General features: G+C 46.5%; 1 protein-coding gene across 1 annotated transcript in view; it reads right to left on the bottom strand.

Annotated features, from left to right (window-relative positions):
• The window catches only part of MAP3K14 (mitogen-activated protein kinase kinase kinase 14), an 820,749-nt gene that overhangs the window by 173,821 nt on the left and 622,888 nt on the right, over positions 1–24,040 (bottom strand). The window contains exon 2 of the mRNA XM_085650287.1: positions 18,560–18,675. The gene's annotated coding sequence lies outside the window, so the exon portion shown is untranslated. The remainder of the gene's footprint in view (positions 1–18,559; positions 18,676–24,040) is intronic.

The raw sequence follows: 24,040 nt of genomic DNA, 5'->3' as shown, positions 1-24,040 counted from the left end.
CAAGGGTGCCCAGAGACTGATCACAGACTTATTAATATTCAAAGAGCAAGCTCCCGTCGCACACTGCGATCTTGTGCAAGTGATGGCGTGGTGGCATCAGATAAGGAGGCGTTCAGATCCGAGCGGGCTCAGGCCCCGAGGGCACAGGGAGGACGGCGGGTACAGTCAGAGCAGAGGGCACAGGGCAGCTCACACCAGGACACGGTGCGCCCTCTCACATTACACTGGAGACCATTTGTGACACGAGAACACCAAGGCCGGCCAGACTCACACTCCCGTCTGGGGGGAGGGCGGGGGGTTTCCTTTAATAATCCCGCAGTCTACCTTCACAAATGAAAGAGTGGACAGCAGAGGTAGACAGATCAACGGCCCCTTACGAGCAGGACTGACGCCATCTGTTCAAGCCCAAGAACCGTACATCTAAGAGTTAAAGCCCCCGCTTCCTCATCAGCGCCCCCCTCCCCCACCCCAGAGGCTGGTTGTGGTTAATGTGTTCATTTCCAAGCTCAGAGGATTTCTTCCACCGCAAACGCCATCAATTTCGTGCGACCAGCAACTTACTTTCAGATGGGCAACACCGTGGGGCTTAGCAGCTGAAGGCAGCGGCGTTTTCGGATTCGGGGGCGTGTTTTCTTTCTCTCTCGAAAAAAAAACCACGCCCAGAGAAAACTTCGACAAAAACACGCCCCCGAATCCGAAAAGGACATTAGATCAAGAGATCAAAAATAAATGTGATAAATTCGGCGCGGCAGCACTTCGTCTCTCGGAGGGGGCCCTGGCCCCCTGCCCTCACAGCTGCTAAAAAACTCTGAGGTTCGAGTGAGATTATCCCCTCAATCCATGCTGGCAGGGTCCGGGGGTTTCAGTTACAAATCTGGCTATCAGGTGAGCAACATGCAATAGGATTGAAGCAGGACTACAACTCCCAGAATGCATTGGTAGAAGATGAATTCACAGTGCAGGACGGGAAGTCGCTCTGTAGACCCCTCTGCCCGTGGCTCAGTGTTCCATATTTCTATACATGCCTTCTTGTGCAGCGACCACCAAAATACCAAGGAGCCCTGGTGGCCCGCATCGCGCTCAAGAAAACACGTGTAAAGAGTGAAATGACGCCAGTGACTAAAGCCGCCGAGCAATGCATTTAGTGGTGAAACGCTGCATTCACTCAGCGCCTAGAGTCGTGTCAGTTCGTGGTGAGCACTGCACACTCAGCGGCCTATTTACCGGTTTACTTTTCACTGGTTAATTCATCCACCCATTCACTGATGCGCTTATCCGCGGATTCACTCACTCATTGAAGTTCTAACTGAGTGACTGAAACCTTCAGTTACTTACTGAATCACGCTCTTTCACACGTGCACGCGCCTCTCATTCACTGTGACACTTTAATCGGGAGCTGTGATTGGCCGGGGCAGTCTTGACGTAGCTGCCATGGGGCACGATCAGTGGCCGCAGACACTGACTCCACTGTCGCCGCGCCTCCACCCTCCCTTCACGTGGGGTTTAAAGCAGACACGACGGATCCTGTCCTTCCGGTGTCTTTTATAAACACATTTTATTTACAGTTTGTTACCGGCACGTTACAAACCACATTATGTTGATTTTCACAACACAGTTGCTTCACATTTGCTTTGTTCACATTTTTTTGTAGCACATAAACAAAGCTGCTTCCTAAAATTATCAGCAATAGATTTGTTTGTGAATGCTTTTTGTAAAAATTGTACAAGTGAACTACTTTTTGTGTGCACAGCCTGAGAGGACAGGGGGAGGAGACCAGAGCAGCAGCCGGACACGGGAGCACCGAGGGAGCCGAGAGAAGGGGGAGAGGACGAGCGGACGAGCACACCACTGCCTTTCTCCGAGGTCAAGCAGAAATGCCTCAGAGAAACGCAGTGGCGTTTTCGGATTCGGGGGCGTGTTTTTCTTTTCTCTCCTCTTGCCATTGGCTGGAGGAGAGAAAAACACGCCCAGCGAAAAGTATCGAAAAAAAACGCCCCCGAATCCGAAAAGGATGGGGCTTGTTTTGCGAGACAAACCTCTTCTCCAATGGCTGGCCAGCATTTAAGAGGCCAGCCAATGGAGAAGAGGAGAGAAGAGGGGCGGGTTTAAGCCCCTCTTCTCCAAGTCATTAAATCTCGCGAGCGAGACTGCGCAAGCGCAGCCTTCGCTAGCCGAGACCTAAAAATGTTGGAGTCGGATGAATTTTAACAGTTTCTCTCTGTAGCATTCAGTAATTGTGCACGCCTGTAGGAAAACCATGGATCTGGGATATTTTAAAGTAAGAACCACTGGGCTTTGCCACGTTTCTGCAATGGTACTGTTTGCACATTTTGTGCAGCAGAGGAATTCTGCAAACTGTTTAATGAATAGAGACACGCGATGCCAAGAAGACTAATATCAGAGGGCCTGGTTACTGCACATCTCATGGCTTTCTTTATTTGTAAAGCTCTCGTGTGCCAGCCTCTCTGTCCTTAATTCACACTGTGCCCTCCTGTGCCCAGCGCTAGGGGCCATCTGGAGATCTTCCCATACCTTCCACCATCATTGGGCATCATGTGGGGGTGGGGCATGGCTTGGATGCGTTATTATTCTGCTTTCAGACATCAAAGCAGTTCTCTTTAGAGTTTTACTTACATTTTAGCAGCGTTTGTTGCTGTGGTTTTAAACGACACCGCCCCCTGCCCTGGGGTCTGCAGACCATGCATTTCTGCTCTGCTAGGCCACGATGCAAAGGCATCTGGTTACAGAAAGTGCCAAACCTGATCCTACCCTGAATATTGATGGCTATTTTTGTTTTTAAGTGCTCATCCGTTGAGTATATTTAGACTTGTAAAAGCACCGCCCTCCACAGCATTTGCCACATTTTTTTTGTTAAGTTTGGAACATTGACTGCCAAGAATTGTTACATGTTTCTCCTGTATGAAGTGCCAATTACCTTGTTTAGCAGACTCAAGTAAAAGCAAAAACGAGTTTCAAACAGCACTAAACCCTGAGTTTGCCATGGACTGTAAAAGACCTTTATTAAAATCAGTCGTTTACGGTTTATCAAGACTGGAAGGAGGAATGACCGGGTCAGGCTATTCGAACTTTAGACCAGTCACTGGAGCAGGCGTTTAGCCTCCTGAGCTATCGTGCACAATCTATAGTGGTAACACAAGCTCATTTCTTTCTCATAGGCCCTAATAGTTGAATGAAATCAAATTTACAGCATAAAAAAAAACATTTTGATAATGGTTTGAAATCACTGGTTCACTCTTGTTGCATTCTTGCACCTTACATATTTCTGAGCTATAACACCATACAGAACTTGTTTTAGTTGTTTGTCTCAAGATTTCAGTTAAGTGCAAAGCAGGCAAATGTGAGCTACCAGTGGGCTGTGCACAGTGCATTTCTTTGGAGGGAATAGGACACAAGACTATGAATTAAACCTTACCGGTAACATGGAATTATTGTACGAAGTTTATTGAGAAATGACTCTTTCATTATTAACAATAACTTGTTTACATGTAGAAATGGCTTATCAAGTGCTTGGTGGCCCAACACGTTTTAAGCTTGTATCCTGAAGTGTGCACAACAGTAATCTGCAATGTGCGCATCAGTCCACAGAACTACAACACTGACACAAGGCCTGACACAGCAAACTTAAGTATGGTGGGTAGTCCTTAAAGAAAAGCTTTGCTTGTTACTGTAGAAGAATAAGAAAAAAAACAGCAACTGTGAATGGCCTGTGTGATCCGAGTGGTGTAAATCTTCCTAGAATGGACGCATATGTATTGTACTGGAGTCAGTAGTTGGCATGTGCACTTTTTTGGACTTGTACTGGACCAATATGGCTAAAATGATTTTGGATTCCTGATGCCGCCTGCTCCTTCTCATCTTTTTGTTCCAGTTCCTATTTAACTAGTAAAATTCCTTGGTTTTATTTTACATTATTTAAATGTTTTGCTTTAATCTCATAACTCAGTGTCCACAAATCCACATATCACAACTGGAACCAGTAGAAACAATTTGTAACTGGTCAACTACAATTTTAATCAGGACGGGCATTTTTTCCAATCACGGCCACTGCCACAGAAGCCATGTGTTCTCCAGCTGAAGCACAACAGTCTAGCATCATGGCTGCCTTCCTTCATCTGTTCTTGGAGCACATTATACAGTGTTGATGATCTGATTCGAGGTCTTCCAGTATCACAGATAAAAAAACATTCTATCGCTCCTTTTTAGGTCTCGGCTAGCGAAGGCTGGGCTTGCGCAGTCTCGCTCGCGAGATTTAATGACTTGGAGAGAGGGGCTTTAACCCGCCCCTCTTCTCTCCTCTTCTCCATTGGCTGGCCTCTTAAAGGCTGGTCAGCCATTGGAGAAGAGGTTTGTCTCTCCAAACAAGCCCCGTCCTTTTCGGATTCGGGGGCGTGTTTTATCGATTCTTTCGCTCCTCTGGAATGTAAACATTCCAGCCAATGGCAAGAGGAGAGAAAGGAAAACACGCCCCTGAATCCGAAAACGCCGCTGCGTTTCTCCGAGGCATTTCTGCTTGACCTCGGAGAAAGGCAGTGGTGTTCAGGGCGATTCCCTCTGACAAAACTCACAGAAGTAAGTAGAAATCCAAGCAAGTGGGAGGCTTACATTTCACATCCGCTAAACCTACTCCTGTTGATCGCACAGGTACATTTATTTGAAAGATCTGATTTTTGCACAATGGTATTGTTTCATCTTGTCTACAGGGATCGTATTTTGCCAGTGAATGAGTATGGCGGTGCTGCCTTCCGGTTTTCACCCTGGGGAGACCGAGGCACGCACTCCTGTCTTTCGCAGAGTCCGACACTTTGAATCAGAAGATCCGACCTTAACGCTTAGTTGACCTTTTTGTGCACATAAACTCGATCTCAGTGCATTAAAAACTCTGCGAATCGTCCCCTTGAAACTGGCAGGCTTTTTTACCCCGGTACATTCTGGAATTTGTAAATTTGCAAAAGATAGAAAAGAAACTCGTATTTCGTACTCTCCGCTGGCGTGGGACACTTGAGACGTCTGCGTCCTGCTAGGTTGCAGCCTCGGGTCCTAAAGCTGTGTAATGTGAAACCAGCGGCGGCGGCCAGCGGACGCCACTAAGGACAGACACACACAAGCACGCACTTCACACCACTCGATTCCAAAACACAGGCACAGCCACGCCTCGCCGATAACTGTATTCTTGTAGTTCGAATACTCACACTCTGCTTTACACCTTTTACTGTAGACACTGCAAAGAGTGGTGTATGTGTTTATATTGTCCGTATCCTATGTACGACCCCTGACAAGGCGCTGAAGTGAGCGTGCAAGGCGTCTAGGCGCTGAAGTGAGCGTGCAAGGGATGCACGGGATTCCTGACCCCTGACGAGCCGCGGAATTGAACGTGATAAGGTGGTACAGTGCATACATCTTTAAACTTTCACTGGGTTTGCATTTTTCCCACCCACGAGACTTCTTACAACGCGCGTGAAGGTTTTGTTAAAGAATTCGTGGCTGCAGAGCGTGCTCGTGGATTCGAGGAGTCCACCTCCAATAATACTAGCGGCCACACCATACAGTTAAAGACAATCTTTATGTGTCATACCTACATGTGTAGTTAAATCCCCACGAAGTACAGTGCCCGGGGGTTTGGAAGACATGCGAGTGCCCCTGGGCGAATTGCCAACCGTACGGATATAAAACCGACTTTGAGTAGCAGGGACGGACCCGGAGAGCGAAAATGTGGGCGACTATGAGGATGCTGTTGGAATTAAACTTACATTTCTGAGCATCGGGTTAAACTCTGAGATCTCACGCCTCTGGCTGTCTCTACCCCGACAAGCTGGAACACGTGCGCTTCAGACCCTGGAAGCCCCGGACACGCTACGGGAGTCTCCCTGCCCACACCCCCAAGAAGCAGGTATTCGGGTGGTCAGACAATGCGTGCACCCGGACCATGTGCCGTCCCAGAAGCAGGTACTCAGATGGTTGAGACCTCGAAACCTCCCGGACACGTCGCATGGGGTCTCTCCCGAAAGAGACCCGTTTCGAGGCCCCATTTAAAAAACTGCCGATGCTCTTCACTGGTGAGACCCGGCCCTCTTAAAGCCCTGGCTGTAGCGTATATGTGTGTGGGAGGCTGTGTGTGTGTGTTGGAGGCTCTGTGTGTGTGTGTGGGAGGCTCTGTGGGTGTGTGTGTGGGAGGCTCTGTGTGTGTGGGAGGCTCTGTGTGTGTATGTGAGAGGCTCTGTGTGTGTGGGAGGCTCTGTGTGGGGGTAACTCTGTGTGTAGAATGCTCTATGTGAGTGGTGGGGGTAACTCTATGTAGGTTGCTCTATGTGAGTGGCTCTGTATGTGTAGGTGGCTCTGTATGTGTAGGTGGCTCTGTATGTGTAGGTGGCTCTGTATGTGTAGGTGGCTCTGTATGTGTGGGTGGCTCTGTATGTGTGGGTGGCTCTGTGTGTGGGTGCAAATGCAATAGGTCTCGCATTGGAGAGTGATTAAGCTATTGGCATTGTAAATAACAATGCTGTTTCTTTAAATGTTTTAAAAACAAAAACATACAAGAATGTCATGAGCAATGCCAACAGCTCTAACTTTAAACAATGCCGAGACCATTGCATTGTAAATGCTTGTTCTATATATTTGGTTGCAAGAGCAAGAAAACAAACACAAACAAGCATTGAAAATGCAATAGGTCTCACCTTTGATTAAGTTGAAGCCATTTGCTTTGCTAATGCTATTGTATAGCAAAGCAAATAGCTTTAACTTAATCAAAGGCGAGACCTATTTCATTTTTAATGCTTGTTTTATCATCCCTTGGTACCCAGACCCCGGGGTGTCAGTAATGCTTACCAAGGGGGCCTGCAACTGTTTAGAAACATTGTTAGCAGATTGAGAAAGTATATCATATATATATATATCTATATATATCTATATATATATATATATATATATATATATATTATCTACTGGCGGTCGCCAGTAGATAGTTATAGTTAGGACCGTGTTTCCATAGGAAATCCGCAACATTCTATTTTGAATAACTTTGGCGCCGATTGACGAATCCTCGCGAAATTTTCAAAATAGGTGGGGCGCTCCGCTCCGCTCCTTCCCTGAAAGTCTCGGGGGGATTCGTCAAGCGGGGGCTGAGAAAAAGGGGGGGGGGGGTCCCAAAACGCGTTTTCCCCATGCATTTTTCCATAGGACCTTTAGTCCAAGCTGCAGCCCGAACGGCTGAACAGAATTACTTGAAATTTGGCAGAGAGGTAGTCCTCAGGTCAGGGATGTCTGGTGTAAATCTGTTCAGTATTTCCTGAGAAAATAGCATTTAAATCAATATATATATCTATAGGCACGCTCCGAGCGCGTAGCGTAAGCTTACCGTACGCGCACGCTGCCGTGCGCGAGCGCGATTCTGATTGGTTGTTAGATCTTAGTAAACATTCGAATCGGTCGAAACCAGGAAGTGTCGGCCGCCATTTTGTTTCTCGCAGTCTGAGGGGGTGAAAAACAAAGCTGGATAACGTGAAAAGGGGGCAGGCTGGACAGTTCCTGAACCCCTACCCTTGGTCAGGGGGTCCCAGAAGGACCCCCAAGGGCAAAAATGTATTTTAATTTTTTTACGAAAAATTGCGGAGTGTGCGTAGCGTACGCGCACGGTAGAAACGGAAAAATTCCGCAAACTACGTAACGTGGGCGCACGGTGCGCGGAGAGCACCGAGCGCGCACGGTGAAAAACCTTAAAAATAAATGAATAAATAAATACATAACTTAGCATTTAAAAAAACGTACAAATTCACTGAAAAAATCATAGGTTTCACACACGTTATAGTTAGGAATTAGCATTTAAAAAAACCTTGCAAATTCACTTAAAAAACCATAGGTTTCACACATGTTATAGTTAGCTGGGCATTTCACTCGTGAAAAACCATTGAAATTTCCACGTTATAGTTAGTGCAGGCAAACGCGTTTTGGGACCCCCCTTTTTTCTCAGCCCCCGCTTGACGAATCACCCCGAGACTTTCAGGGTAGGAGCTGAACGGAGCGCCCCATTAGTTTTGAAAATGTCGCGAGGATTCGTCAACCGGCGCCAAAGTTATTCAAAATAGAATTTTGAGATTTCCTATGGAAACACGGTCCTAACTATAACTATCTACTGGCGACCGCCAGTAGATAATATATATATGCAGAGAGCAAGGCGGTTTTACCGCCGAAACGCTTCTGACCTGGGTTTGAAATAAATCGCCTTCTGTGCCAAAATATTTCACGGTGTTGGTGCCTGTTTGTGGAAAGACGATCAGGTTGTTGTTATATATATATATATATATATAAAAAATAAAAAGCAAAACTGAATAATTTACAATGCTCTGTAAACGAAGGAATTTGAAATGGAAGCTAAAAATGCAGTTGGTATTCTTATTTGGTTTAGTGAGAGTAGCACAAGTACAGCAAAACAGAACCTAGCACAGATGACTGAGGACCACAGCTGAAGAGGCACTGATATGTTCTGACATAAAGAGCAAAAAAGACAGAGTGATTTGCTAGAATCCACAATATTGCTTCATCTTTTACAAATGCAGCTTCATTTTAAAAAGGCCCAACAGTCCCGTTAAAATGAAAAATGTGATTTTCACATATGTATTGTTTGCACATTAATCAAAATATATAATTTGTGGTTAAGAAACACTTCTCTAAACAGTCAGGGTGCTGGTGCCAGGCCTTACTGGAAACCAGTATCAGCCATAGAAATATATATATATATATATATATTCACTGAAAAAACCATAGGTTTCACACATGTTATAGTTAGCGGAAATTTTACTGATAAAAAACCAATGAAATTCCCCCGTTATAGTTAGTGCAGGAAACTATAACTCACGCGACCGCAATCTTCTGCTGATGCTAATACTGTATTTAGACACTTATTTGCCCATGTCTTCTTCCATAAATTTTTAGCTATACATATATTACAAATATTTTTTTTTCATAAAGACACATATGTCATCAGCAGAAGATTGCGGTCGCGTGAGTTATAGTTTCCTGCACTAACTATAACGGGGGAATTTCATTGGTTTTTTATCAGTAAAATTTCCGCTAACTATAACATGTGTGAAACCTATGGTTTTTTCAGTGAATTTGCAAGGTTTTTTAAATGCTAATTCCTAACTATAACGTGTGTGAAACCTATGGTTTTTTCAGTGAATTTGTACGTTTTTTTAAATGCTAAGTTACTTTACGCCATTCGTGGCGTGCGCGCCCACTTAACGCAGTTCGTTCCGTGCGCGCACGGTGCGCTTCGCGCACCCACTTTACGCAGTTAGTGCCGTGCACGCACGGTGGGCACACGGTGCGCTACGCGCACCGCGTGCCCACGTTACGCTAGATGGGCCATGTACGCACGATGCGCTTCGCGCACTGTGCGCAAATGGAGGACATGTTATGCGCTTCCTTGTCATAGGTAATCTGTTGAAATTTTTTGGGGAAATGCTGTGCTCTTGTATGCCATGCACAAATGGTGGCCTTCGGCCACCATTTGCACACGGGGTGGAGAGAGTGGGTTTTTTTTTTTTTAATAATTTTTTACCGTACGCGTACGGTAAGCGTACGGTAAGCGTAATTGGCGAAATTTTCTAAACAGCCCCTTTATATGTTTTTGGCATTTGTTTATCAGCTCCCCCCCTCAGAGTGCGAGAGAGAAAATGGCGGTCGCCGCTTCCTGGTTTCGACCGATTCGAATGTTTACTAAGATCTAAGGGCCAATCAGAATCGCGCTCGCGCACGCCACCGTACGCGTACGGTAAGCGCACCGTAAGCGCACCGTAAGCTGGCTCAGATATATATATTGATTTAAAGGCTATTTTCTCAGAATCTACTGAACAGATCTACACCAAACCTACAAAAGGCACTTCCTTGACCTGAGGACTACCTCTCTGCCAAATTTCAAGTAATTCTGTTCAGCCGTTCGGGCTGTAGCTGTGTCTAAAGGTCCTATGGAAAAATGCATGGGAAAAACGCGTTTTGGGACCCCCCTTTTATCTCAGCCCCCGCTTGACGAATCCCCCCCGAGACTTTCAGGGTAGGAGCGGAGCGTAGCGCCCCACCTATTTTGAAAAATTCGCAAGGATTCGTCGACCGGCGCAAAAGTTATTCAAAATAGAATGTTGCGGATTTCCTATGGAAACGTGGTCCTAACTATAACTACCTACTGGCGACCGACCGCCAGTAGGTAATATATATATATATATATATTCTTTTTTAAATTAGTGCCATCCTGCAGGAGGAAAGGTCATGGGGTCTTTCAGAATGGTGCGTCCGGCCCTGGATGCTGCAATCATAAATACAACAAGCTTTGAATATTTAAATACAACCTGCTCAAACATTAGCGAGCTCAAATAGTGCTGCGACAAGACAAATACTGCTGCAGGCCACGAGCGGTGGGAGGGGGAGCAGTCTCGTCAGCTCACCTGTGTGCAACCACACCCTTGGCAGCGTGTCTGCTTATTTGGGTCAGGCTGGGAGAACAGCACGTGCAGGGTGGCTCCGACTCCGAAATACCCAAGAAACAACAATATATAATCTCATTTGGCCGGTGCACCAGACCTGAAAACCACAAACAACTTTTGGGGTGTGCGGTGTAGGCAAGAGGAAATGTGCCATCATGTGTTGTTAGTAGTGCAAATGTTTATCCTTCCCACTGGACACATCCCTGTGGACCGGCACTTCTTAGAAACAAGCAGGTACTCTGTTACAGGGTACCTGCACTTACATTTTTCCATTTCTAGCACTGCTCGGAGGTGCCTCTCTACAGGCAAAACACCAGGCAGGTGACACTCAACAACAAAAGGAGCATCCAGCTCAGACTCAGAGATCTGATGTAACAGGACAAAGCAACCATGCCAGACAGATGTTACCTCTAGGAATGCAAAGTTCAGGTGCAGTGAGGCAGCCCTGCCAAGAAGTGCCGAACAGCACACCTGCTGAAAAGTGTTGGTACTGTCCCATTAAAAGTGCAGTAGCCAAGCTGGAACCTACTAGTACCGTCTTTTTAAGGGTAGAATGACCTGCTGAGAAGTTCAGCTACTGTCCCATTAAATGTTCAGTGGAGACCTACTAGTAATGCTTCATTAAAAGGGTAGAAGTTATGCTGTGAAGTGTTGGTACTGTCCCATTAAACGTGCAGTAACCCCACTGAGACCTACTTGCATGGTCTCATTAAAAACAAGCATTGACATAGCCAATAGGTCTCGCCTTTGGGACCGTATAAGTATTTAGCCATGCAACAGTAGATGTTGTTGCACCAAGGATATTGTGCTGCATAACTAAATACTTAAAAGGTCCCAAAAGCGAGACCTATTGGCTATGCCAATGCTTGTTTTAAATATTGGTGGATCTACCCACACATTTGTGGATCCACAGACTTAACATTGAATCCATGAATCCTGCAAGAAGAACAGGGTATTTATTTAAGTTTTCAAAGTAGTATATACCCCAGTACTTCCCCCAATGGATATTGCCAAAATGCTCTATGGGGGTCAGGGATGCTTACCCAGGTCCCATATTCATTCTCTGTTTCTTTTGTCAGAATGCTGGTTTTAGTGCATCGCATGCTGTACAGGTTGTCACAACAGAACATTTCAGTTGCTGGTAATATGATCCAATATTGTCTTTGAGTTGTTCTAGTGACCTCATAAACCCCGAGGCTGAAGGCAGAGTGGTTTGTAAATGTCAACAGAGCCCAGAGATAGAACCATTGGACCATATTATACATTACCCATTACGTACCTTTTATATTACATGAGTATTTTGGGGTAGTTACCTTGAAAATTGTGTTTTTTTCAAATTGCAGACAACAGTGGTCAGTGATTTACAAGAATATCTGACGGACTCGGATCTTGCATCAACACACAGCATTAGAAAACAAGAAGCGCGAGCAAAAAGGAGACGGAGAGGGCGGAGCGAGTTAGTGGCCGGGACGTGTGGGCGAGGAGAGAGATGCGCACGCACGCGCTTGGGAGAGCAGTCCGCTCATTTTCAAGCACTGCACTCGTGCTGGTGACACGCCCCTGCTCGCAAGGTGGATGCCGCCACAAGCACGAGTGTGTGCTTGAAAATGAGCAGAGCGACGGCTAAAGGCCCTCCTATGCAGCGCATGCGCGCTACATAGGCGACACCTAAAAATAGCACAGCGCAGCTGTCGGCTGAGATGCTCCACCATGGCCCACAAGGTAAGAGGGGGGCATTCATGTTCAGCTAGTTAAACGTCCACAATCAGCTCTGTATACAGGGTATCTCCACAAGCGTGCACGTAGGGGCCCATGTCTCTGGCTTACTTTCGTTTGGAGGGGCACCATTTACTGCAATAGATCTATCCATCAGACTGCCTCCAAGGTCTTCTCTTCTCGGTCTGGATCGCACCTGGATAGCGAGAGCCATGAACACCACCGCCTTTCTCCGAGGTCAAGCAGAAATGCCTCAGAGAAACGCAGTGGCGTTTTCGGATTCGGGGGCGTGTTTTTCTTTCTCTCCTCTTGCCATTGGCTGGAATGTTTACATTCCAGAGGAGAGAAAGAATCGAAAAAACGCGCCCCGAATCCGAAAAAGACGGGGCTTGTTTGGAGAGACAATGCTCTTCTCCAATGGCTGACCAGAATTTCAGAGGCCAGCCAATGGAGAAGAGACAAAAAAAAGGGGCGGGTTAAAGCCCCACTCCTAACATTAAATCTCGGAGCAAGACTGCGTAAGCGCAGCCTTCGAGCCGAGACCTAAAAAGACCCATCTGCTCAGCAGGTAGGTGCAATCCGAGCAATCTCAGATTTACAAAAAAAAAAAAAAGACTAGATTAGGGGTGGTTGCGCGATCTCAAATTCTGGGAGCCAAGCTGGCTGCCATTCCATGTGATTTCAAGTGGAGCTTTGATAACCATACAAATTACAGGCTTTACTATAAACACCTGCATATGTCCAGTGTGAGAGCAAGGCCAGGGTGTCTATTTTCTCCAAAAGAAGATTCTGCATCTGGTGCCAAGCAGAATATAGGACCATCCCTTGGAGTTCTCGGATAAGCCCCACAGTGGGCACCTACCATCACTAATGGCCCATGGCGTAAGATGATGGGGGGCCTCATGCAGAATGTGATGGGCAGGGGCGGGTCTGAGACTGTTAGCTCACATGTATTCAAAGATATCAGCATGAGAGGGAGCTCTCCGACCAGTGGGAGCCCTGTGCACTGCAGGGACTTGCATTACCCCCTGCTAGCTGCCGGAACCTGGGAAAACACAAACTAGCATCACTGGCTTAACTTCGAAAGACATAAATGGGTACTGTGAGGGCATCTCAATGAAACCAGTGACCAATAACAGAGAGCCATGTGGCCACCCAAAGGAAACACAAACTAACATTGCCACAGCCTGGCTTAATCTACAGATCAGACCTACAGTATTGGGTCACCAAGAAGGAACAGATCCCCAGTCTGAGATCATATATAGAGCACATTCCCGTAGTCATCCCACGGACATCACAATCAATCAAGCATGCCTTAAGCCATTCTGGGGTCATAACTGATAAAAGCAACCTAGCATTTCTACCCCATGGGTTATCACAATAAATCACAAGCGGGCACAACCAGTATCATCAGGTCGATCTATGAAACCACAAACCAGCATCATTGTGTCATACCAGAAAACCACAAAGTAGCTGTACATAACCACAAGTGTCATCCAGGGTAAACACTAAGCAGTGCCATAAGGTCAGCCTTGGGAAACCACAAACCAGAACCATTGTGTCAGACACCAAAACCTAGCATCATTGTGGCATCACAGGAAACCACAAACTAGCTGTACATAACCATTAGCGTCAACCAGGGAAACCACAAACCAGCACCATTAATTAATTCCAGAGAATCCACAAACCTGCACCATGATTTCGCCCCAGTGAAACCACAGACCAGCCCCATTGTGCCATCCCAGGACACCATAAACAATCTGTATATAACCATGAGCGTCATCCAGGGAAACCAGTAAGAAGTGACATGAGATCAACCTAGGGAAACCACAAAGCAGCACCACAACACCCTTAAGTCACCCAAAGGGATTCACAGCCAGCACTAATGTACCCTGTGGTCATGTACAGAGCAACACCCTGAGGTCATCCCTTTTACCAGACCAGCTTTGCAGCGCCATGAGAACATCAAATCACCAACCGGCATTAAAGCACCAATGGGAAAGTCAAATGGAATCAAAACTACCTTACAGCCCCACTGGATCATCCACACAAACCCGAAACCGCTGCCATCCAACCGTCCATTCCTAACTACACTGCGGAGTTACATTGAGTCACCAAACACATCCACCGCAGAATTTCTACCGCATTTATAGGGGTGGCCGTATCTAACCGCCACGCAATCTCTCCACCCGAACCTCTTCTTTAAGACAATCGTAGGATCAAACACTTTGTCTAATCCATACTATCACACTCAGCGCATCCTGTACCAACATCTCCCTAATCCACCCTACTAATAGGCCGGGCCCAAGTCCCAGTGTCTACCTAGTCACCGGCAGGGACACCGACTGCCTCACAGCATCCCTACGAGGACGACACAAAGCAAGTACCGCGTCACAGGCAGGGACACTTAGTCCACCACAACATCCCTGTGACGATGATTCAAAACAAGTATGATGTACTGGCTGGGCGTGAGGGGCATAAAAGAGGTGGTACACCAGATTCCGCCCGCTTCGTGAAGCGAGCCCGAGCTCAGTAGCACCAAAAAGAAGCAGGCGCGAGACACCATCAGCCACGCGCAAGGCTTCCTGCTCTGAATGCAACTTCAAAACACGCGCTAAATCACCAGGCTGGCGCTGGTTGGTGGGTCCCGGTTAGGATACCCTGGGACACTCCGGGGAGGCCATGTACCTCACGGTGGAGCCGGGGTTCCCTCCCCTTAACCTCAGGCATGGGTCACTGTCCTCAGATAAGGTGGCCTCTGTTTACATGAAGGGAAAGCTGTTTACATGAAGGGAAAGGTGTGCATTTAAACACCATGCGTGGAAGGTGTGCGTCCCACGCCCCTTTCGTGCTCGCTTGTGGCTCCGGCACCCATAATCGGCATATGTGGTTCATGTGACCCCCCCTACCAAAATAAAGAGACCCCCAAGTGGGTGCTACCCCAACAAAACAGGGAATGCTGAATCCTACGTTCAGGGTAATAACAAGCGAGGGCTCGTGTATGGTAGAGAGTGGAAGGGGCTTCACACACTGAGAAAAATAGAAGCTTTTTCTGCTGTTTTTTTTTGCCGCTGAGCAGGATGTGGTTTACAGTGTACCCCCGATAAGAAAGCCAGGCGGCCACAGCAAAGAGAGGCACAGTTTACACCTCGCGTCCGACCCTCAATGCATTTCATTAATTGAGGAGGTGGCTGCATGTTTTCTACGGTGGGCACGACAGCCAGCTATGCAGCGGTGGTACACCAACGGGTTTCTAAAACGTACAAAGTGTGTGTGTGCGGGGGGAGGTATGAGGCCATGAGCGAGTCATACTGAGGGTCGATTGGGAGCGAGTGTTGGTCTCTTTTGAGAACTGATTCCTGGAAAGAGTTTCTGCCTGGCTGCGCGAGCCTGGCAGTGGTCGGCGCTTTGCTTGGGTGTGTGTGGTCCCCCCTCCCGGTGGCATGTCCTCCGGGTAACGAGACCGGGAGTGCCTCGTGTACGCTCGGTGGGTTTGGGGTGCGGATGCCCCCTGTCTGGGTGCGAAAGCTCCTGTGCGCATGTGACATGCGCCCCATGCTGAGCTTACAAACAAAGCCGTGGGGTGGGGGGCCGCCCTCCCCTCCGAGCGCCTGATAGGAGACTAGGGCTCCCAGAGAGGGGAAAACGCCAGCGGATGCGTGTGCACAATGACTGCGTAGCACACCGCTGGGAGTGGCGCAGCAGTGGCGGTAGTCATACAATGGGTTGTGTGGCACCGAGTGCAGCCTGTGTCTGCGGGTGGTATAACCAGATGCGCTCAGTGAAGGTATGCAATATTTGCATGTCCTTATGGGCTGTGTTGTGTGTGATTTTGTTAAAAAGACGTGTCGAAGTGTGAGCAAATGGTGTGCTGTGGAATACAGTGATATGCTTTCATTTTAGCGAGAGTGTGTGGGCTTTATGCCCTGGTGTGGACTGACATACACGGCGATGTACTGCATCATATGCGGGTGTTGCGGTATACTTTTTATATTACTGTGCATCGTGCTTGGTTGATGGTTGACAGCAGTGTATAGCGAGGAGTTGAGCTGTGGTTTGAAAATATACTATACCACGTTGCTTTGCGTTAATGTTAAAAAGCTGCAGCGTCGCTCAGTGTCACCCGGAATACTATGTTTTCAGTCAGCTGCTTTCATTTAGCCACCAAATGCGTTCTGGGATTAGTAGTCCGGGGTTTCTTCTAGTTAAATTAGAAACTACACCTGATAAAAGTAGTTTAAAAATGAAAGCCCTGTACTGCAAACTTGGTATATTGCCGAGATGGAGCGAAGCGGTCATCCCTGTGTGTCTGGAATGCAGCTGATGGAGCAGGTAAAGCAAAACCTTTGTATACCTTCTCTATTTTGCATGAAATTTAATTATGTAATCATTCTAAATATTAACTTGTACTAATTTGTGTAGAGTGGTAAGATTAACCAACAATTGCACCTTAATAAACACAAAATACATGTAGGACTAAAATGCGAATTGCATGGCTAATAATTAAATGATTAACTGTGGTACGCAAACTAACTTTAGGATGTGTTGAAATAGAGAATTGCATGATTCATGTTGCTTTTGTGATGGTTTGTGCATCCAGTGCTGCAGAATGGTGAGTATTACTGCTTTAAATGTTGCTCCACGCTAGGAAAATACTAATATATATTGGGATTAGTGTGGGTTTAAACATTAGAATCTTCATTTCTATATATTAATTACTGTTATGTTTGTTTTTGCTTAAGTTGGCATTCGGGCCTACCTGGCCGCAGTACATAAAATGGAGTTCGGAAGTGGCCACCGTTATGTGAGCGCGATGTCGACTGCGCAGACTCGGATGGCTCTGAAGATCTCCAAGCGACCTCCGATGAGAAACGAAATGTTCCTTGTCAAGGATAAGAACGTGGAGGACTGCCAAAACCCAGACTAGTGTGAATGACCGAGGGGACAATGAACGACCTGTACAAGAAGGTTTACATGTTGTTACTTCGTAACTTTCGCCTGTGAAACTACGAAAAGAATACATTTGGGAAGATATCATGCCCGGTCTCATGGGAAACAGGCAAACCTGGGAATATTGAATAGACTTACAATTTTCGGAGGGCTTAGCCAATCAGAACACTTTCTACCACTAAATTGTTGCACATTGTCCTAAAAGTTAAGGAGAAAAAGAGTATAAAAAGGGGGGGTTTAGAAGAGGGTTCACCCCCTTTCTTCCTTATTGCTGTTAGGCTGTTGGTGTGGAGAGTCGATTTGCTGGATTGTTGGTTCGTTGGTGCGATTGCTTGGTCCCTTGGCTAAATTGTGGGGACTGTGTTGTGCTGAAGGACATTTCCTGGACTTACCTGGGTTCTCTGTGATTATAAAAGGACGATTCCATCTGAAGGGATTTTGATTTCGCTGTGGGTTGACAGGTTCTTCTGGAAATGGTCGCCAATATTCAAATTTAGGTAATATAAATCTTCTGTCAATTTATGTCCAAGATCAAAGATTGGAAATCGCTCAATAGAAATCTGATTTGAAATGTAATCCTGATTATGCCAACACAGAGTGAATTAATTAGATAAACTTAACATTGATTATTAAGAAATGAGTTTGTGATTCTTTAATAAGGTATTGAAAAGCTAATCGAAAAGTTCCGAAGCTTTAAATGTGTTTTAGCTGGTTCTAAATCACCATCAACCAGTCCAACTAAATGGTCGATTGACCAAGTGCTGGAGTGCCTTGATGCTAAAGTTAGGATTCTATATGTTCAGATGAATATAATGTATATAATGTAAAGGAATTACTCCCGATAGGTAACAAGGTACCCCCCCCCCACATGTCCAGCGCTTCTTTCCTCCTGTGTGCAGATAGGAGTGAGACGTATGAGTGTTGGTGTTATGGGCCCCACCAATGAATGCGTGTATGAATGAGTAAGTGTGATGACGGGTCTGTGACGCAGGGAGGATATGTAAATTTGCCCTTTTCCGCTGGAGCACAGCGATATCGGTTGGAATTGTGGTGTGTGTAGTCATAGTATGTGGCATTCAGTGATGTAGTGTAGGTTACTGGTGCCTTCTGGTGTGTGCAATTATATGTATTAGTGTTGTGATATAGAGCAAGTTGTGTGCAGATGTGGGGGCAGTGGAATGTAGAGCTGTGTTATTGTATGGAGTGTGTTGGTGCCATGCATGTGGGTAGTGTGTGTTGCTGGGATGCATGTGGGTGGTATATTGTGGTGTGGATGTGGTGCACTCACCCGAAAGGACCTGTGCATGGAGAAACCATGTGGGATGTGCTCTGATGTGAAATCCTGTGAGCGTAAACCAGAAATCCGCCCCCTTCCCCGCGCAACCCCTGCAGTCACTGACCTGCTGCAGTTTCCTCGGTCTCCCCCGTCCCCTCTTCGGGGTCTCTTCCGAGGGTGCAGGCGGCTCCTGGCCGGAAGTGGAAGGCTGCCCGGCTGCTTCACCTTGTGTGCTCATCGCTGCCATCCACAACACCAACAAAATAAAAAAAAAATATTTACACACTAAAATATGTACAAAAAAAATAAAAAACATTCACAACACTGCTAGACTTTAATACAAAAATCTCTTCTCCCCTCTTCCAGCACCTTGAAAGATTCCCAAAAAATAAAGATCTGCTGCCACACCGGACGTCCTGGTGCTGCCAAAAAAAGAGGGGTGAGGAGGCAGGGGGCGGAGAGATCTCCTCGGCTACAATTTAGGAAACAGGAATCGTGCTAACACGAAAATGATCCGAGGACGAGCCCACAAGGGCGAAAAAAAAAAGGTTGCTACCAAAAACACAGAATGAACTAAAGGGGGCAACGGGGCTCCCAGCGCCTGCGAAGAAAAAGGAAATGTTCTGAAATTAGGGAAGTAAAAATGTCACTGAAAGCGATGAAAAATTGACGTTTTGGGCGATTCCGGATCTGGTATTGGCTATCAGCAGTTGCTGCCGGAAAATATGCTATTGGCAGCTGTAGGGCGCGCTCCCAGGGACGTTCCCAGCAGCAGAAGGAAGAGTCACGGATCAATGGCGCTGCAGCCATGACTGTCCGCATGATTCCAGCCATTCGGAAGAGGCACGATCAATTCGGTATTTGTTGAGTGTGCTGCTAGGGTCAGGACTTTCCGCTCAGTGAAACACAGATCATTAATGTGGTTTTGTGGTGGAGGAGGTGTAATGCCTTGCACAGATTGATACAGTGCTGCTCAGTAGGGTGATATTGTAGGTATGATAACAGGGGTTCTAATTATTCAGGGGCGCAGCCGTCAGGGTGGATGTCTGTGGAGGTGTCATGTGACCTCACCTCGCGGAGTAAGTCGGGAATGAATTAATACAAGCGCTGAAACACAAAGGCGGCCCCACAGCCGCAAAAGTGAAACAGTACTGGGCTAACAAGTGAGAGGGGTGGGGGGAGTGCGAGAGAACACACAGCTATTCCCTTGCGGGAGCGAGCAAACATATGTTGCCAAAGCTCGCTCCCATAAGGGAATCGCCACGCGTGCACGCATTGCCATTGAAAGCAATGCAATGCGTGCACGTTTTTGGCTAAAAAGCCGAAGCGATTTCTATAGGTCTTTTTCGAGACCTAAAAAGTATAGTAGCCCTACTGAGAAGTGCTGGTACTGTTCCATTAAAAGTACTGTACCCCCCCCCCCCCCAAAAAAACATTCTACTAATATGTAATTACAAGGACAGAAGTAGTGCTGAGAAATACTGGTACTGTCCCATTAAAAGTATAAAAGCCCTGCTGAGAAGTACTGAACCATTAAAACCAGGGCAGAGCTGCTGAGACACTCTAGACGGTCCCATTAAATGAACAGCGTGGGTGCTAAATACATTTATGGGACAGGGCCTGACCAGATGAGCAGTGCTGGTTCTGTTCCATAAATGAATAATACACATGCTGCCCGTGCTTGCTTTGTTACATTATATGTACAGCAGCCCTATTGAGAAGAGACACTACTGTCCCATCAAACGTATAGCAGCCCTATGGGAAGCAAGACTACAACCACTTTAAAGGACAGGGGCTCTGCCAGGAACCACTGCTACTGTCTCACTGAAAGTATAGCAACCCTGCTGGGAAGAAACACTACTATCCCATTAAATGCACAGCAGCCCTGCCGGCAGCGCTTGAAATGGCAGAATAGAAGTGCAGGTACTCTGTGACAGAGTACCTGCATGTTGCTGAGAAGTTGTGGAAGAGTAGGTCGCACACTGCTCGTCACACCAGCATGTTGCTGAGAAGTGCTGGTACTCTCCAATTAAAAGTATTACGGTTTTCTTGAGAAGTGCCGGTACTCTCCTATTAAAAGTATTATGTTTTTCTTGAGAAGTGCAGGTATTCTCCCCCTCAAAATAAAAAAGTACCGGTACTTGTCCCGGACAGTACCGGCCCATTTAAACAACTGCCTGCCGGAAAGAGACACTGCAGTCCCATTAAAAGGACAGCAGCTCTGCCAGGAACAGCTGCTACTGCCCCATTAAAAGCACATCAGCCTTACCTAGAACAGCAGCTACTGTCCCAATAGTAGGACAGCAGCTCTGCTGGGAAGCACATGCACTGCTCTTTAAGAAGCATACAAACTCTGCGCAGACGTGTGGACACTGTGTATGCTACTGCGACTGAGAAGTGCCGGGACCCTCACATCAAAAGTGCAACAGGCCTGCTGAGTAGTGCGTATGCTGTCTCCTCACGAGTATTACAGCCCTGCCGGCGGGAATCGACCCCGACCCGTGGGGTGGGACCCGACCCGTGCTAGTAGTCAGAGCACAGCTGCCTGCTGCAATGTGCCAGCACTTGTCTCTTAAAGTGCAGCAGTAGCTCTCCTGCTCAGACACAAGAGTATTCTTCCGTGTGGCAGCCCTGCTGTGAAATGTTGAAAACAGCCACATTCAAAGCCCAGCAGCAGTAAACGCAGTTACGGTGATATTTCAATAAAGCAGTGTAACGTATAGGATATAGCAGGTCCTGGCACCACTGCAACTACCTGCTGCGCCCTGCAAACAGCTGTGACTAAATATTAAGAAGGTACGCATTTTATTTGCATTTAGAAACAGCACTGACGCATAGACTAAGGCTAGTCCCCTCTCCCTACCACCTGCCCCGAAAGTGCCCGTACCTCGGATGTAGGTGCACTTGCTCTCGTCCAGCTGGCTGGATGATGCCGACCCCTGGTGCCTTCGGGACGGGGTGCTCGCAGGTGCCCAGGTCAGAGCTGTCAGTGGCCGGTGTTGGTTGTTCAGGGAGGGACTCCGACACAGATGCTGCGCCCAGCTCCTCTTGATAGAGCAGCGCTTCAAGCACTAGGAGCAGTGTGCTTTTTGGTAACTGTCTCTGGCAACATTTTCACTGGTTAAACTCGGGAGACCCTGCTGTGCAGTTTGTCATTAGCACTACAAGGAGGGATACTGTGGAGGAATATGGCGCCGCGCCAGCGCCTCAAGCTTCCTGACACCCACACACTGATGAGCGCAACTCTGGGAAGTTTCCTTTTGGGTTGGGGGGAAGGGAGGAGCAAGTACAATTGCCAATGAGGAGCCAGCTTGTAGCATACCCGCTTCACGGCTGTTAAGAAAAGTCTTCACATCTGCTTGTTAAATAAACAAGCAGATAAGAAAAGTCTTCACGACAGTCGTGAATCAGGCGAGCCAGTCCGGGTGGGCCGGACCAAAAAGCCAAAGGGAGGAAACGAAAAGCCCTCCTTTCCAATGGGAAGCCAGCGTTTACCATAAACGCTGACGCTACCCAATGGAAATGAGGGGGCGGGGCTAGTCCCCTTCTCGAAACTGACTTGTTGACTATAGCTCTCGCAGGCGAGGAGCGCATGCGCGCTCCAACGCCAGGCGAGACCTAAAAAGCACTGTGTGCATTGAATGTCATGTACCTGTATTGAACTGTGCACATGTGCTCGTAGAAAAGATGAATGGCGCTGTTGACACATGAAGAGGTGTATACAGCAGGAAATGAGGCGCAAGAACAACAAAGATGTATACAATGAACTCTTATTGGTACCCATACACTTGATACATTATGAACAAGGGTCGTTTTCTGGGAACCACGAGGGAGGCTCCATGAATTACACTGCAGAAGTCTACAGCGTTTAGGCCTTAATGGGGTTTAGGCTATCATCAGGATCAGCTTACGAAATTATTTTATTTTATTTTAAACAGTGCTGATTGGTGGGAGTGACCGTGACACCCTGGAAAGAGCACTGTGAGTGTGCTGGAGCTGGGTGGTGACCATTGGAGGTCCGGGATGATGAAGAGAGCCTCGCAAAAGCTGGGGCTGTCAGGGGTGATGGAGAGAGAGCCAAGGAAAGCTGGGGCTGGACATTAGGGCGCAGAATGCGCACAGGTAGCTGTGAAGAAGTGGGATGAGGAGCGCCCGAAGCCAAGGATCCGTTGGTGAAATCAGGTCTCTCGAGGAGCAGGAATTAATCTGCTTGAAGGGGTCCAAGGATGCTGGAGATCCCAGTAACGCTGGCGTGAGACCCAGGGAAGAATGTCAGTCGGCATATATTATTATATATATATCATTCTTTTACCATTCCAAGATGTTTTTCTAAATGTAGCAACTATGTAGGAACTTCAAAAACAACAACAAATGACAAGATGAACACCTACTGCTATGTTTAGTTTCATAACTGCAAGGATATGCCCACTGTGTTTATTTAGATGGCAGCATATTTCTTTTATCTACTTTTATTCTTTTACTTTATCTTGCATATGTTGTTGTGTATATGTGTGTTTTGGTTTGGTTATGTTAGACGGAGAATGTAAGAATGAGTCAGTGGGTGGACGAATGAATGGATGGATTAATGAATGCAAAAGTAAGTGACCAAGTGCATGTACGACAACCTACTGAGTGCCTAAACTCGCCAATGACACAAAATACGCTTTTATGCATAACCCAGGCATATTGGCATTGCCAATGCTTGTTTTCTAAAGAGTGCACCAAAAGGCCTTGGCCTCTTAGCAGAATATGGATACCTGTAGCCGAGAGAATCCCTCAAAGGACTTGTATAAAGCATTCATTATATACCTATAGGGCAATTGTTTGTTTTTTAAACAGATGGCCACGTCAATGCACATGCATGCTCAGCAGTCACACAAAAAATAGCAAACCCAGTAGGTCAGTGTCCACTAGCAAAAGCAAAACCTATTGGTTTTGACAGTGCTTGGTTTGATGGGTGCTGTAAAAAATAATTATTTTCTGGCAGAAAAGGAGAGTATAAAGCAGTGGAGCCAAGTATAGACTTTTCTCTCCATACTCACAGTTTTCAGCTCGAAATAAATCTATGAATTAATATTTGCAATATGTTTAGGAACCTGATGGAAAAACATCTATGGGTGCTTAAAGTTTGTACTGAAATACAGTGTTAAATGCTGAATCCAAATGTACAATAACATGGCAGGCTGACTACAAATGCATGTAACTTAATAGGTATCTGAAATAAATATATCCAAAAAAACGAATGAAAATAAATAATCTCAGAACCAATGACTAAAATACGATTTAGAGCTTAGTTTTCAGCTAAACAGTCCCACATAAACCTGGAGACAGGTTTTAGATGCTGAATTTAGACTTCAAATGCATGTAACTAATAGATATCTGCAATAAATACATTAAAAAAAAGAGGAAAAATAATAATCTCACAGCTAAGGACTAGAACACAATTTAGAGCTCAGTTTTCAGCTAAACGGTCCCACATGGATATGGAGACTGGTTTTAGATGCAGAATTTAACATTCATAATCTAACAAATGAAGAAACTTGTAGACATTCAGATGATAGTGTAATGCAATAGAGGAAAATGGTAAATTACAAAACTAATGCAG

The sequence above is a fragment of the Triturus cristatus genome, chromosome 1_1 (assembly GCF_964204655.1).
Source record: "Triturus cristatus chromosome 1_1, aTriCri1.1, whole genome shotgun sequence".
Taxonomy (NCBI): Eukaryota; Metazoa; Chordata; class Amphibia; order Caudata; family Salamandridae; genus Triturus; species Triturus cristatus.
Note: the sequence above shows the minus strand (reverse complement) of the source record. Positions and strands in the feature narration are given on the sequence as shown.